Source organism: Vipera berus, assembly GCF_964194415.1.
Source record: "Vipera berus genome assembly, chromosome: 5".
In the NCBI taxonomy this organism is placed as follows: domain Eukaryota; kingdom Metazoa; phylum Chordata; class Lepidosauria; order Squamata; family Viperidae; genus Vipera; species Vipera berus.
Window position 1 is genome coordinate 30,968,665 of NC_138207.1, and position 16,227 is coordinate 30,984,891.

At 40.3% G+C, this 16,227-nt stretch overlaps 1 long non-coding RNA gene across 1 annotated transcript in view; it reads left to right on the forward strand.

Annotated features, from left to right (window-relative positions):
- Nucleotides 1-15,325, forward strand: part of LOC308668677 — a 33,544-nt gene extending 18,219 nt beyond the window's left edge. The window contains exon 3 of the long non-coding RNA XR_014026571.1: nt 15,202-15,325. This is a non-coding gene — a long non-coding RNA (uncharacterized lncRNA). The remainder of the gene's footprint in view (nt 1-15,201) is intronic.
- The last annotated feature ends 902 nt before the right edge of the window (nt 15,326-16,227 follow it).

Genomic DNA, 16,227 nt, shown 5'->3' on the forward strand with positions numbered 1-16,227 from the left:
TGTGACCACAAGAACAAAGAGAAGATAAAAATCCTTGTAGATTTAAGTAATTCTAGAGGAAAGAAGGCAGCAGTTAAGTAGAAATAATGAAAGGCAAGATGGCAATAAACCGAAAAATTGCACAGTAGGAGGTCAGGTGCATAGTTAGCAAGAAACTACAATTATTTCATTGGAAACCAAGGTTTTAACTGGACAAATGTGGAAGGAATCATAAGGCAATAGATGCAAAGTTTCATAATCTCAAGTCAAGGTGGATACACAAAAACAGAGATCCTTTCCCCACTTTCATCAACACAGAGGGCAACCTCTTATCTTCATGCTTTTGTCTTCATCTTCTCTGAAATCCGTACCTGATCAGATTTTAATTCATCTTTAGTCTTTCCATGTTAAGATGTTGTTTTCCCTTGGAAGCAGTGGTAAGTTATATAAAATCTGTATTAACTTCACTACTCATTATCTCAGAGGCAGTAACTCTCCCACATGGGAGGGATCAACCCAACAGCCTATTGGTTACTTCATGTTGGTTCTAGGAGGCACCACCTATTCTAACACTGTTCCAAGGACATCCTATTTTAGGGAAAGTGGGAATCTGGCACTTTGAAAATGGGCTCTCTTAGTGCCAGCATCACCAACTATAAACTGCAGATCATCTATCCAATAGGCTCTAAAAGGCAATATATTTGAAATAGCAGATGACAGATTAAACAGGAAATGGGTGTCATCCCCACCCACTTGCAGATCGGCTGATTCACAAGCTCTGGGATATACTGGGTTTTGCCATACAGCTTGGCCCATGAGGGATCAGCACTCTTTCAAATGTCCAAACTGCAGAAGCCCTGCAGCTTGCAAGCCCTGGAGCTTGCATGGGGGCAGATCTGACAGATGCTTAAACTCAAGTCTGTGATTAGCAAATAGTTTCCTACCCCGTTTGTAGGCTGATACTTGAGTTAACATAAAATTCTCAAAGTTGAGTTTTATGGCTGAGGGGCTTTGGTAATATCGTGTTCTTGTCTTATCACTTACTTCTGGAATTCTCATTTCTTTATATTTGCATGATATAAGGTTGTGCACACCTGTCCCAGTTCTGGGACAAATATCTACTCTTAGGCAATAGATAATTGCTATCTGATTAACCATTGTGAAGGCTAGTGTTATTTCCTTCCATTCTTTTCCATTCCAGTAAATTGGGGAATTAGAACTGCTGTGTGTAAAAGGAACTTATGTTCAAACTTTTCCTAATTTAGCTTTTCCAGATACAATAATTTCAAATTCTCTAGTCACATATCTTTAGCCATGTTGACAACATTATAAGAGATTAAGCTTTTATCCAACAATGCAGACTGTAATTGTATTATTAGTATCATATATATAGTAATCATTTAGTAAACACAATTGGGATTGGCAACTCAGCCATTAAGCAAAGTAGCTGCTAAGTGAAACATCACAATTTTATGATGTTACTTCAGCTTTCCTTTGCTTTGCAGATCTGCAAAGGTTATAAATGTGAGGACTGGTCATGGTTTTCATCACCATCACAACTGCAAACAGCTAAACCATGAATACCTGTACTGTACTACTGGTATCTGGAAATACTGAATAGCACTGACTCAGAGACACTAGGTTTACAATAGGAAGTATTTGAAGGCACTGATTCTAGGTTTACAATAAATTTGGAGGAAAATGCAGCCAGTAAAATAAAAGATTAAACACTGCAGGATAACATTGGAGCCAAGAGGAAGAAAAATTGATTTAGATAAAAGCCTTGTATCTTAGCCTTTCACCAAGGTATACAAAACAGTTAAAAATTCAGGAGCTTTTCATTTAATAGGTAATCACATCTGCTAACATTACTAGGGTTTTATGGAAACTCTTAAGGAAAAATGGCAAATGGCCATGGAGAGATAAGCACCATCAAACTCTTGATACTTTAACAAAAGCTATTTAGCAAGAGTCCAGTTTTATAATTACCTAGAATAACTCCCATAGCATCTTGGCTGAAAAATGTAAGCTCAAAATAAGGTGATCTTTTGGATTGGATTTACAAGGTGTACCTAACCATTTTACTGCAATTGGGCTATTCTATTTAATTCTTAACTTTTGTATATTGTATTTTTATTGCATTTTATTGCCCTGTACACCGCCCTGAGTCTTTCGGGAGAAGGGCGGTATAGAAATTAAATAAATAAATTAATAATAAAGGAATGAATTTGAATGGTGATGAGATCACTAGATTCCTGAATGCTTAGGCCCTTTCCAATACTGGTAGTATTAGGCAGAAATTTGACTGACATTTTTTTTAATTTTTTTTTATTTTAATTCCATTTATATCCCGCCCTTCTCCGAAGACTCAGGGCGGCTTACAAGCTTAGACATGTGACAATAGGTCCTTTTTAAAGGTTTTTAAAAATGCTGACACTTCCAAAATATTTCTGTATCAAAAACTCAGAACATTCATGGCAATAAAAGAGTTGAAAATGAATTGTAAAATGTTGTAAAATAGCGGATGCAGCTATTTATACCCTGGCCTCTAGGTGGCGGCCAATAGGTTTAAAGCAACCTATTGCCGCCCCAGAGGCAGCCAATAGCAGTGCTGGAGACGGGTTGTCTGAGGAGCTGGGAGCCGTTAGCCAGCTCCTTGCTTAAGCAGCCTTCCAGCATTCAAACCCCACATGGTACACTCAGCAAAACAAGGCCCAATACATTACATAAAAGTTGATTGACTAACTATAAATCTCACAGTCAACATTCTCCTAATTATCAATTTCAGGAGTTTACATTTTTCAAAGAACGGTTTCTACTACTGGTCATCTATTTATTTTATGTTCTACTTAGGAATCTACTTTATTATTAACAAGCTATTTAGCTGAATGTCTGCTTAGAGGAACGCTCAATACATTTAACACTTTTTTTCACCCAGTCATTAGAATATTTAAAATATCTTTGTATACTAATATTTGAGAAAGATGTCTTACTTATTGATTAAGAAAGCACAAAAGGGCCCTACACTGTACTTTCTATGAACTATATTTACAACAAGGAAGACAATCATATCAATGTTGCTGATATTTTCCCAGGTAGAGACCATAGTATTTTTTAAGCACCAGCCTACAAAGTTGAAGAAAATATCTTCTTTAATATGGTTTAGGAGGGGGTTTCCAATCATATATATTTATCAGGGCCTTTTAATCTAATATTCTAGTTTTGTGTTGTATATCTGTCACATTTTAAAGCTATTCTTATGGATGTTTTAAAATTAACCCAAAGCTGTTAAGGAAGTGGGTGACATATAAATACAATCAAGAATGTACTTGCACATTTAATGCAATACTTAAAAATTTTGTTAAAATTTTTTGGAACTGGAATGATAAAGCATAGTACATTATTCAAAGGTTCACAGAATTAGGCAAGGATCTTCAGTTTGGAAGAGGCCAAGGTGAACAAGCATTCAGCTTTAGTTCTCAGTTAATTAATGATTCAGGTAGCAGTGTCACTGAACTAAGTACAGCAAGGATAGATGTATATATCAGAGAATAAACCTGTTCAATACATTCCAACTCTGACAATCATTGAGAACCAAAGGTGAATTTTATCTTATCACCCTTTATTCCAGTCAGATAAAAAATGCACTTGAGGAATGTCTTTTAAAACTTTTGTGATGTTTGTTAAATTTCTAATTGGATATTTTATTGGATAAAAGAATATGGGCCTATGAATGGTGAAAGATGTCAAAGGGAAATTTTTCCCATGTTCAAAATACTAGAATTTGGAATCACTTTTTGATCTTGATTTCACACAATGAATCTGGAAATCATTGCAATATTAAAATGATAAACAAAGAGGAGACTGGGCACATCCAAGGAAAATAATAAACCAAACCCCCTTGCCAAAGTCAGTATAGTTTTGATTGCTGAGGACAATGATACATGTTAGAAATAGCACAAACTATCAGCTTCCAGAATATATTTTCTTGGTCACTAAAATAACATTGGAAGAAGTGGTTGGTAGGCTATTCAATCAAAGCAATGTTTATGTTCTTATGAACATATTTTTCTTTATGTGCTAATCATTCTAAAACATAATTTTTAGAAATGACTCAAATGGAAACTTTCCTATGGTTTTAAAACTTCTATTATATTAACTGAAAGTAGTCAAAAGGCACAGACAACTGATCTTAGAAAACGAACTTACTACACTCAGCTTCCATTTTTTATCTCCCCCAATGCTTCATTCGAGAATGCAACTCAGGCAAGTACATTAATGTACACACAACAAAGGATATGAAAAGATTAATCCACATGGTTTGCAACTCCAATATCAAGAATATATCTTTCTGTTTCCACAGTAGAAGTTTCAATATTGTTTTTATCTTTGCAATGTTATTTTCCAGCTAAACCGCTGAAAGTTATAAAGGTCAATTTATGCATTATAGTCAGTCTATTTTTTAATAAAATATTTTCATACAATTAGTCAAAAACTGTGTTCACATTTGCATCTAACCAGAGCATGAACAAATCTTTGCTTTTCCCCCCTGTTGTTCCCTACATCATATTCCATCTCATGTTGCTTGCTGAAATGAAGTACTGTGTGTGTGTGTGTGCGTGTGTGTGCGCACGCGCGCGCACGTGCGTGTGGCATGTGCGCACTTTTCCCCTTCATACTGATCAGGGTGTATGTGTATACGTGTTGCTCTTTGTGTGTGTTTCTCTTCTCACCTCATGTGGCATCTATGCTTTTCTAGATATGTGTGTATTGAGAAGTACAGGCAGTTGCAAATGCTCTGTTCTGGGTCAGGCATTTGCAAATGTTCTGTTCTGGGTCATATGACTTAAAATAGGAGGAAAGAGTTTAGAAATGGTGGAAAATATGTGTAGCTTGGGTGGTAGATGTTGTTGTTGGCTTGTTCTCTGAGCTTGTTTAGTTTCCAAACATTTTGTCACCAGGCTAGGTAACATCAGCAGCAGAACTTCGGTTGAAGTGTCTTATTTCAGTGCTTCTATAGGTCTTATATGGTCAGCTGGTCCACATAAGGAAGGGGTTTAAAATGGTGCAGCCAGGACTGTTCCCACTTGATCCACAACTGCTTCTGCCATAGTATTGCAATGAGGACTTGGATAAAGTCAGCTGTAAATCAACAAAACTGGGCACAAGATATATTCCCAATATTAATTTTGCTCTGGGTTCGTTCGAAAGCTAAAATCATATTACCTACATTCATGACTTTATATTATATTTATATTTTGCTTTTTAGCCCAAATCAGCTCCCCAAATTGCTTTGGATTAAAATCCTCAGTGCAAAAGTATAGTATGTTGGGGTACATGGGTACCTCAGAAGTTGGCAACATCTTGCCCTTCGGGTCCCAATCATTGCATATGTGTGTGTGTGTGTGTGTGTGTGTGTGTGAAGTATTTATCAAGTCTTTTGAATACCTTGCTAGTTAAATCTTCTTTCCTGTTTCAGCCTATCCCAAGCCTATCCGCAGGCTATAGTCACAACTTACGACAGTTCATTATTTGTGTAAATTATTCAAATTGCTAATAAAGAATTAGGGAGGCTGATATGGCCATTTCGAACTTATTTTGTTCTCATCAGTCAGTCATACCGTTTATCTGAGATTCGAACCTGTTTAAAACAACTACCTAATATATAATTAGCCTCTGGTATGAGAACACGGGCAATGAATAGAGCTATGGCTACAACACATGGAACTATCAGCAATTCACGCCAAGACCTACATATATACGTACGTACATACATACATACATACATACATACATACATACATACATATATATATATATATATATATATATATATATATATATATATATATATATGGATGTTTGGTCATTCGGGTTTTTCCCCGCGTAGAGTTGAAGGTGTAGGTGTCAGAAAACACACACACACACACACACACACACACACACACACACACACATATATATATATATATATATATATATATATATATATATATATATATGGAGGGACGCGGTGGCTCAGTGGGTTAGGACGCTGAGCTTGTCGATCAGAAGGTCGGCAGTTTGGCGGGTCAAATCCCGAGTGCCGTGTAGCAGAGTGAGCGCCTGTTACTCGTCCCAGCTTCTGCCAACCTAGCAGTTCGAAAGCACGTAAAAATGCAAGTAGAAAAATAGGGACCACTACGGTGGGAAGGTAACAGCGTTCCGTGCGCCTTTGGCGTCTAGTCATGCCGGCCACATGACCACGGAGAGGTCCTCGGACAAGCGCTGGCTCTTCGGCTTTGAAACGGAGATGAGCACCGGCCCCTAGAGTCGGAAACGACTAGCATGCATGTGCGGGGGAACCTTTACCTTTACCTTTACCTATATATATATATATATATATATATCTTTGGTCATTCGGGTTTTTCCCCACGTAGAATTGGAGGTATCAAGGTAACCCCCCACCCAATCAGAGCACACCTCCACCCACAGACCACACCCCCTCTGGCGGTTTAAAAAAGAAGAAAAAACAGCCACTACCACACACTTCTCCCAGAAGAACGAAGCTGAAGCCACCAGCCTGAGGATGACGGATGAGATTTCGTCGAAATGTTGCCCTGATACCTCCAATTCTACGTGGGGAAAAACCCGAATGACCAAAGATCTACATACAAACACCCGCGAAAACCTCAGAAAACATATATATATATATATATATATATATATATATATATATATATATATATATATATATATATATATATATATATATATATATATATATATATATATATATATATATATGTTTTCTGAGGTTTTCGCGGGTGTTTGTATGTGGATCTTTGGTCATTCAGGTTTTTCCCCGCGTATAGTTGAAGGTGTAGGAGCAACGTTTCGACGGAATCCCATCCGTCATCCTCAGGCTGGTGGCTTCAGCTTCCTTCTTCTGGGAGAAGCATGTCATTGCAGAGGCATTGCAGAGGCAGCCCTGCAACAGTTAGAGACCCGGGTGATGTCCACGTATCGCCCCAAGTTTTGGGTAAGATACGTGGATGACACCTTTGTGATCATCAAAAGGCAGGACAAGGACAGGCTGATGAGGAAGCTCAATTCCATCTATCCTGATATCCGCTTCACTGCGGAAGAAGAGACCAATGGGGCTTTGGCCTTTTTAGATGTGTTGGTTAGACGTCAACCTGACGGCTTGTTACACACATCGGTCTACTGTAAATCCACCCATACGGACAGGATACTTCATTACAAAAGTAATCACCCCACAACCCATAAGGCCAGCTGTATTAGGACCCTCTTTATACGTATAGACACACATTGCAGCATGAATAAGGCAAAAAGGGAAGAAAGACACCGCCTTTATCGTGTCTGCAGAAACAATGGGTACCCATCTAACTTCATCAGACAACACAGTAGGCCAGGTGAACCTACCCGCCATGAATGTGAAAATGCCTTGACATCACAGATAACACTGCCTTATATCCACGGTATATATCTGAGGCCACAGCACGCATACTAGCCCCTCACAAGGTTGGTGTTGCCCACAGACCTGATCGGACTTTACGAGCTTGTGTCATGCGCCCTAAAGATCCACTCCCCAATGAAGAAAAATCCTCCGTTGTGTACAAGATGTCATGCCAGAATTGCAATTGCAATTACATTGGGAAGATGGCAAAATGACTGAGGACTAGGGTGCATGAACACAAGCTCGCTATTAGAAGACAAGAACATTCATAGGTGTGGGCACACATGGCTACACACAACCACGTCTTTAACAGGGACCGAGGCAATTGCCAGTGACAACACTTGTTTAAGGAAGCTTGGTTTTCAAACCACTCCTCTATCAACCGGCACATAGACCTCCCCCCTGCATACCAGGCACTAAGGAATTGGGAAGAGGAACGATGTGCGCGATATGAAGACAAACAGCGCAAGCATTCACAGAGTGCCTCTTTGTATCAAAATCAAGATTGCACCAACACACAACCACCCTGCAATGTAGAACACAGGGAAGAAGAACAACAACCATTTAGGACCTCTGGTATGAAAACACAGGCAATGACTAGAGCTATGGCTACAACACATGGAACTATCAGCAATTCATTTTTAACAACAGATACCCAGAGACAACTACATCCCCCAAAAACGGATGCGCGACAACTCAAAGAAATACGTCCGACCTCAACAAACAGACCGGTGATGCGCTCCATGAGCAGAGTGCAGACACCAACAGTATCAACGCGATCTCCCCACCCCAGCATTCCATCTTGATGACATTGGCAGTTAGCCAACAAAAGCTTGATCTTTTAGCAATAAAAACTGTTTTAGTTTTTCTTATTCCATCCCAGTGTTTGTTCAGTTTGTTAATTTTAACATACCTGGGATTCGCATTTTTAATCTTATCAAGGAATATATATATATATATATATATATATATATATATATATATATATATATATATATATATATATATATATGTTCTTCAAAGTCAGAGACTGTCCAAGATTTTAAGTCTGTTTAGTGTTATTTTTGGTGAGCAAACTGCAGCATAGTTTTACATATTTTCCACTTCCTTCAGTGGGTAAGAAGTTTCAAGATCTGTGTTATCAGAATATACTGTATTGAAGAGAGGTTGCTAGAGCTTTACTGCTGTGTTGAAAAAAATATACTGCATTCTTTCTACCAGTTCTTGCTTGATTTTGATAAAAGAGAAATTATTTTTGAAATTTCTTTGAAAAGAATAGAATTTTGGTGAATTTTCAAAGGCTGAATTTGGTATTTTTGTACTTAACTAGGAAGAGGCCAAGGTGTCTAGGTGAGTGTCTTAACACAGGAACCTTTCCTCTTGTCTTAGCCTCCTTGGCTTCTGATGCTACTTCAATAAAATCTATAGAAAGACATTACAAGAAAACTATTCCTGCTGGGATCTTTCATAGTAGAACACGTGGGCAATCAGAGAAGCTTCAGAGTAATGGAGAGACGTATAAAAGAAATCAAACACCTGCAGAGGCACTGTTGACCATCTCAACAATAAAACTCATGCAAAAGCACTACCAAAGAAAATCAAAACTTTTTCAAGCATTCTGAGAACATGATCAAACAATAGTAACAAAATTAAGTAGAAATCTGTTTTACAGGGGAATAAACCCAGGAAAAATTGCAAGGCAATTTTGACATAGGATGAATTTACACATACTCTAATAGAGTGTAATTAGAAATAAGCAGCACAGCATACTTAGCAGGTAGTATGTCCCGTAATTCTACTTTAAAAACCAAGAAAACTGAAGTATATTTGGCCTTTAGCTAATTTTCAATGTCTTTGAGAGTACATAGTTCTACATGGTGATTTAAAGTGACATGTAAAACAGATATCACTTTCAAGTTAATAATAACTAGAAATTGAAACCAATCAGAGTTTTAAATTGCAACTAACACCTATGCCTTGTTAAAACAGGAATGAACTACAAATTATGGTTAAGAAGCCACACAAAATGGAGATAAGACGCCAGGGTAGTCATGTCACATCTTAGACCACATTATGACAAATCTCAAAAAATGCATAGTTTTCAAAGATTAGAGTATTTAAGATTATTTTCAAATTACCAAGACTGAGAAACAGTGCAGTATGTCCATAAAACACCCTAAACTTGCCTGGAGGCGGTCCGGGTTTGGATGGGGAGGAACAGGCTTCGACTCAATCCCGCCAAGACTGAGTGGCTGTACATACCGGCATCTCGGGAGAACCAGTTTTGTCCATCGTTAACTATGGGGGGTGAGGTGTTGCCCCCTATTGATAGGGCCCGCAACTTGGGTGTCCTCCTGGATTCACGGCTCAATTTAGAAGACCACATAGGAGCCGTGACCAGGGGAGCTTTTGCCCAGGTTCGCCTGGTGCACCAGTTGCGGTCCTATCTGGACCGAGATGCCCTACGCACAGTCACTCATGCGCTCGTGGCCTCCCGGCTAGACTACTGCAACGCTCTCTACATGGGGCTGCCCTTGAGGACCACTCGGAGGCTTCAGCTGGTACAGAATGCAGCCACGCGAGTTGTGATGGGAGTCTCCCGATACTCCCGTGTAACACCTCTTCTCCGCGAGCTGCATTGGCTTCCAGTTGCCCTCCGGGTGAGATTCAAGGTACTGGTGATGACCTATAAAGCCCTACATGGCATGGGTCCGGATTATCTTAGGGAGCACCTGCTGCCAGCATCAACTTCCCATCGTCTTGTGCGCTCCCATAGAGAGGGCCTCCTTAGGGTGCTGCCGGTTAGGGAGTGCCGGCGGGTGATCCCCAGAGGGAGGGCATTTTCTGTGGGCACGCCTGCCCTTTGGAATGATTTACCTGTGGAACTCCGGACCGCCCCCGATCTGCGTTCATTTCGCCGGGACCTGAAAACCTGGCTTTTCGATCTATCAGGACTGAAGGGGTCTTAGCTTTTTAATATTGTTTTAATTGTTGGGCTTTAATTAATTTAATTAATTTTAATTTTATATTATCTTTTTATATTGTCTTTTATATGCTGCCCTGTAAACCGCCCTGAGTCCTTCGGAAATAGGGCGGTATAGAAAACTAATTAAATAAATAAATAAATAAAATAAACTAAGACTATGAGATCTGGAAGAAAACTAGATGGCAATAAAGGGATACAGAAAAATAACTCTTTGGTGCCCTCTAATGAACTTCTGGAGTTCTACAGACTAGTTCTCGTAATCTTAGTTTACAGTAATGTGTGAACCATCACATTGTACAGAATGTACTTTATGAGTTAAGCCACTATGTCTTTTCAATGATTTAAAAATATGGAAATAATATAGGAATCTAACCCCTAGGAGGAGATCATTTCAGTTACAAAATAAAATAGGATATAAATAATCATTATTATGCTTAAATATTGGTTTGTTCCATAAATTAGTAAAATACTTTTTTCCAAAGCATATCAAACTGGTGAACTAAGTCATGCTTAAATAATGGTTATGCTGTGAATTTATATTCTGGATAGGGTTTTAAATATGAGCTTCTTCAACCCATCAGAGCATCCTCACATCAGCCTTCCCAAACTGGAGGCCTTCCAGATTTGTGGGAATTCATCTGCCTAAATTACTAGCCTTTTGATTAGCTGTCTGAAAAGTCTGGAAGACGAAGCATATATAAAACATGCTGTATATGCTGGCATTATGAGTAAGAGATTACATTTCCAAGCAGATCCAATCAGCAGGCCATTAGTGATGAATAATGGACAATGTAGTTCAGGGCCACAGGTTTTCCATTCTTTCAATATGTGCTGGTCTCCTTCCAGTGATAAAGCAAAGGATCATGATTTCATATCCTATCTTAACCAAGAAAGCCAGTTACTTTCTCTCAGCCTAACTCACCAAACAGGATTGTTGTTGTGGGGAAAACAGGAGGCAAGTATGCTAGATATGTTGCTGCCTTAAATTATTTGTAAAAAGAATAAAGGTGGAAAGTAAATGAATGAATAAATATTTAGAAAGTTCAGACTGTGCAGTTAAGTGCAGCCATTACTAAATTGTTCTGCTGCACTCTGAGAAGAGCAGAAACAGAGAAGACATACTATATTTCCTCCAGCCTGGAAATGAGGCAGCCATCTTCTCTGTATTTTTACTTGGAACTCCCATTAAAGAAAGTGAGAACAACCAAGATCTGAGAATGGAAGATGTCTCCTGTCCTGTGCTGATTCCCCTCCCTGAAACTAGGTTGCTTAGCCATCTTTTTCAAGGAAGAGAACCTACGGGAGATTTGTGTTTTTTCCTCAGAATTCTAAATGTCATATAACCATATAGGGAGAGGTTATAATCTTATATTCTGAGCTGCTGCCATCAGTTATTAATGGGTTGTTGCAGGACTAACTTCCAAATAGGAAGAACAATTTGAGAAAGGAACCAATTACCTCCAGAGACAATGTCTTCCTCTTTGGATGCTTTAATTTGGATTCTTGCAACAAAAAATATGTTGGATGATGGCATAAATGGTGCAGGGTTATTCTGAGATTGAATGGGTCAATGTGGGCTCTTCTATCTACTTAGCTACATTGGGAGAAATTACCTGTATTATTATTGCTACTGCACTATAAATTTTCAGGGGTTTGGCTCCAAACTGGATATAACTTCTTTTGGAAGGAGGCCAATGGAAGCTGATTGGCATTTTATATTTTATTTGTTCACAAATATATAGACAAAACATACCATAATACTGCAGAAGACTACCAAAGCCATTGCTCTTACACCAGACATCAAGGGATGTGGGTTCACACATAAAAGAAAATAATGGTTTGTCCTAACCATAGCTTTCTTCAACAAACTATAGAAATCTGATGAGCAAGTCATAATAAATTGTACCCATTGCTTACAAAGCATAAAGGAAATGACTAGCGAGAAGCTACATTAGACAGTTTAGAATGTAGAGCAATATGTGACTTTTAACTGCAATCTATCTCCTCCACTTTGGAACATAAATTCCTGAATTCTTACCATTGGCTACATTGACCAGGCTCCTGAAGCTGTAACTCAAGACATTTGAAGGGCTTCTGCTTAACAACTTAACAACTGGCATGTGTTTCATGCGATCACCTTTTGCGACTTTCTGGCAAGCAAAGTCAGTGGGGAAGCCAGATTCACTTACCAACCGTGTTATGGTACTAACTTAACAACTGCAGTGATTCACTTAACAAATGTGGCAAGAAAGATCGTAAAAGGGGCAAAAGTCACTTAACAATTGTCTTGATTAGCAATGGAAATTTTGGACTCAGTTGTAGTGTGTTGAGGACTACCTGTACATCAGTTTTATTTGCTCTTTTTCTTGCATGTCCTTCACATAATAGATTTAATGATATGGGGTCTCTGTGTGTGGAATTTTCATACAGCCCATGTTGTCCTCAGATAACATGGCTGGAATTGGTTCTTTTATTCTGAAGTTTAGGAATACTTTGTGTAGTCGTATAAATTTCCTACAAGCTTGTTCCACAGCACAGCATTACACATCTATGGATTACAGGGCTACAATACTTTGTTTCTTCCTACATCAGGTGGTGAGCACGATCCTATAAAAAATAAGTGTTCTGTAGTTGAGTTCCTGCCAGATTTATCTCCCAGCCAATCTGAATTTGTATATGTAATAAGTTTTATATTATTAGTTATAGGCAATTTTAAATAAAGATGAAACATTCCTTTTAAGTATCTGCGTATTTTACTACTGTCCAGTCCTCTTGTGTTGGCTCACTGATCTTTCTATGCAGCAGTCCAACTGCACTGGCTATATCAGGTTTACTTAAAGTTATAATGCGTAATAGTTTTCTTTTGGCTGCCCTATACATGACAACTTGTTTTGCTTTCCATCTTTATTTAGGCATCCAATTTTCATGGGGATACTTCTTAGCTTCACTGAGACTTAGAAACTTAATTAGGTACATTATCTTTGTTTTTGACTAAGCAAGCTTTCTTACCTTTTGTCCTTTGTTATTTCAGTTGAAAATAATGGCTAATATGCCCATATTTTATTTCCACTTCGTTATTCTCCAAGCTGTCTATTGCACGTAGAATTAAATCAACATAACAGAGAATATACAAGTGTATTCCATATTTAATTGCTGTACGTAAATCATCATCATTTTATCCAGTCTATCTACTACAGGATGAAGGCCTCTTCTGCATGTTTCCAACCAATACAGTCCAGAGCTTTCTTTTGCCAATTGGGCCCGCAATACTTGCGGATGTCATTGATCCATCTTGTTTTAGGTCTCTTTTGTGGAGGCTTTTTTTTTCAAGTGGGATCTATTCTATGACTGCCTTGCTCCACCTGCCATAAGTTCTTGCTGTGTGACCAGCCCATTTTTATTTCAATTGTTTTACTTTCTTGATGACATTGTATACATTTGTTCATTCTCTAATCCAGGGATCCCCAACCCCCGGTCCGTGGACCAGAACCGGGCCGCGGCATGCCAGCAACCAGGCCGCACAAACAAACAAAGCCCCATCTGCAGGATACAGGCAGCATACAAAACCGCGCTCCCTCCTGTCCATGGAAAAATCTCTCTCCACGTAACTGGTCCCCGGTGCCCCAAAGGTTGGGGACCTCTGCTCTAATCCATGTGCAGGTCTTTCTATCTTGCCTTGTAAAGCTGAGCATGTATCTTTCCATGGCTCATATGTAAATATGGGCCAGTATTTCCTTAATCAAAGTTCATGTTTTCAATATTTGATTAGGTTTATCAGACCATGCTTTGGCTGCTAGCTTTAGCCTGCATGTGGATGTTTGCAATTTACACACTAATCTTTATTTGACTCTTCAAAATTTGGTGATCAGTCTATTTTCTTTTTCAGATCACCATGCAGAAAGGTTGTCTTAAGTGCTTTCTGTGCAGTATTTGAAATATTGCTAAACTTGCATACTTAACTATTAATGCAAAAACATAATAAACCTTACCATATTCTTGTTTATATTCCTTAGCTACCATGTTTTCCCGAAAGGCCTAACCCAAAAATAAGCCCCAGCTTGATTTTGGGGGGTGGGTCCAATATAAGCCCTACCCCCAAAATAAGCTCTGGTTTGGGGGCAAGGCACACACCTAAAAATCAAGCTAGGGTGGGGATAGGGGTGTGGAGCTACCCCACATGCCCTGCAGTCACTTAGCTTGCAACTAGGCCTCTCCTCACCAGCCCGTTTCTTCTGTGGCATCTTCTGCAGCCAGGCCTGCATTTCTCAGTCACAGGCCTTTCCAGATTCAATCCATAGCTTGGTACTCAGCTGCAGTGGCCTTCCGGAAAGGCCTGACTGCAAAATGCAGGCCGGAATGCAGCTGCTGAATGAAACTGCTCCTTCAGCCATAGAAGAAGTGGACTGGCTGGGTGGGGCTGTCGGTGTCGGAGGTGAGTATAAAAGACACCCCCCAGAAATAAGACCTGGTGCCTCTTTTGGAGGCAAAAAAATAAAATAAAAATAAGACCCAGTCTTATTTTCAGGGAAACACAATATTAAACCTAGCTTTATGGTATTGAATTTTGCGTGAGCATCATACTTTGTTTTGAAAGAATGTTTATAGTCTATGGCAGGGCTTTTCAACCAGTGGCACGTATACCACTGGTGGTACGTGTACCACTGGTGGTACGTGTACCACTGGTGGTACGTGTATCACTGGTGGTACGTGAGCACCTAGCTGATGGTACGCAGTGTTGCCTTCCTCCCCCCCACCTCCCACTCCCACTCCTTACCAGCTCACTTGCTGCCGGAAAACATGCTGCTTGCCGGCAGCCTGCAGGAGAAGAGTGCAGGGGCAGAGTGAGGCCCCGCCCTCCCCTTGGACTCATTGTCAGCAACCTTCCCCCAGAAGCAAGCCCGAGCCTGAAGGGTACAGAGACATCCTCGGCAGGTAGGTGTTCATTTTCTTTTCCTCCTCACTCTCCTCTTCCCGATGTTCTTTATGGAGGGGAAAGCAAAGCGGCAATGAGTCCCCAGGACTCATCCTGCAGCAGCAGGTGGGAATCAAGGCCCACTTTTTTTTCTGATCCACGCCAAGGTAGGCGAAGCCATCAGAATGTGGAGGGAAAAATGTGCCCGCCTGACTTCCCTCCCCCCTCCACTGTCGGTGACTCTGTACAGCTGGCCTCGACCTCCGCCGACTGGAGCCTGTCGGCGGAGGTCGGGTCCGGTGGTACAGAGTCGTCAGCTGATCAGCGGCCCTGTGTATGCGTCCTCCCAGGCCCACGGGAGCTCTGGTGACTCCGTAAGGCCGGCCCCGACCTTCACAAGTGGAAATCGAGGGAAATTGCCAGGTGTATGAGATCGGCGTTTCTCAGCCCGCGCTGATCTCGTGCTCCTGACAGTCTCCCTCTGTTTCAGCTTGCTTTCTGTTGATCAGTGCGTGCTGAGAAACGCCGATTCCCTCTGCTGCACATCCCAATTGCTTTCCTTGTAGCAAGGCAGGCAGTTGGGATGAAGACTTGAGATCTGGTGTTTCTTGCGTGCGCTGATCAGCGTGTGCGGAGAAACGCCAGTTCCCTCTGCTGCGCCATCGCAATTGCTTTCCTTGCAGCAAGTATTTACTGGCCTCACTTAGCAACCTCAAGCTCCCAGAGAAGGGAGGGAGGGAGGAGGGAAGGGGAGATGGGAGGGAAGGAAGGAAGGAAGGGACAAAGAAGGAGGTAAGAAAGGAAGGAAAGAAGGAAGGAACAATGGGAGAGAGGGAGGGAAGGAGGGCACCCACCCCAGTCCCACCCCCCTCCACCAGAGACCTATGGATT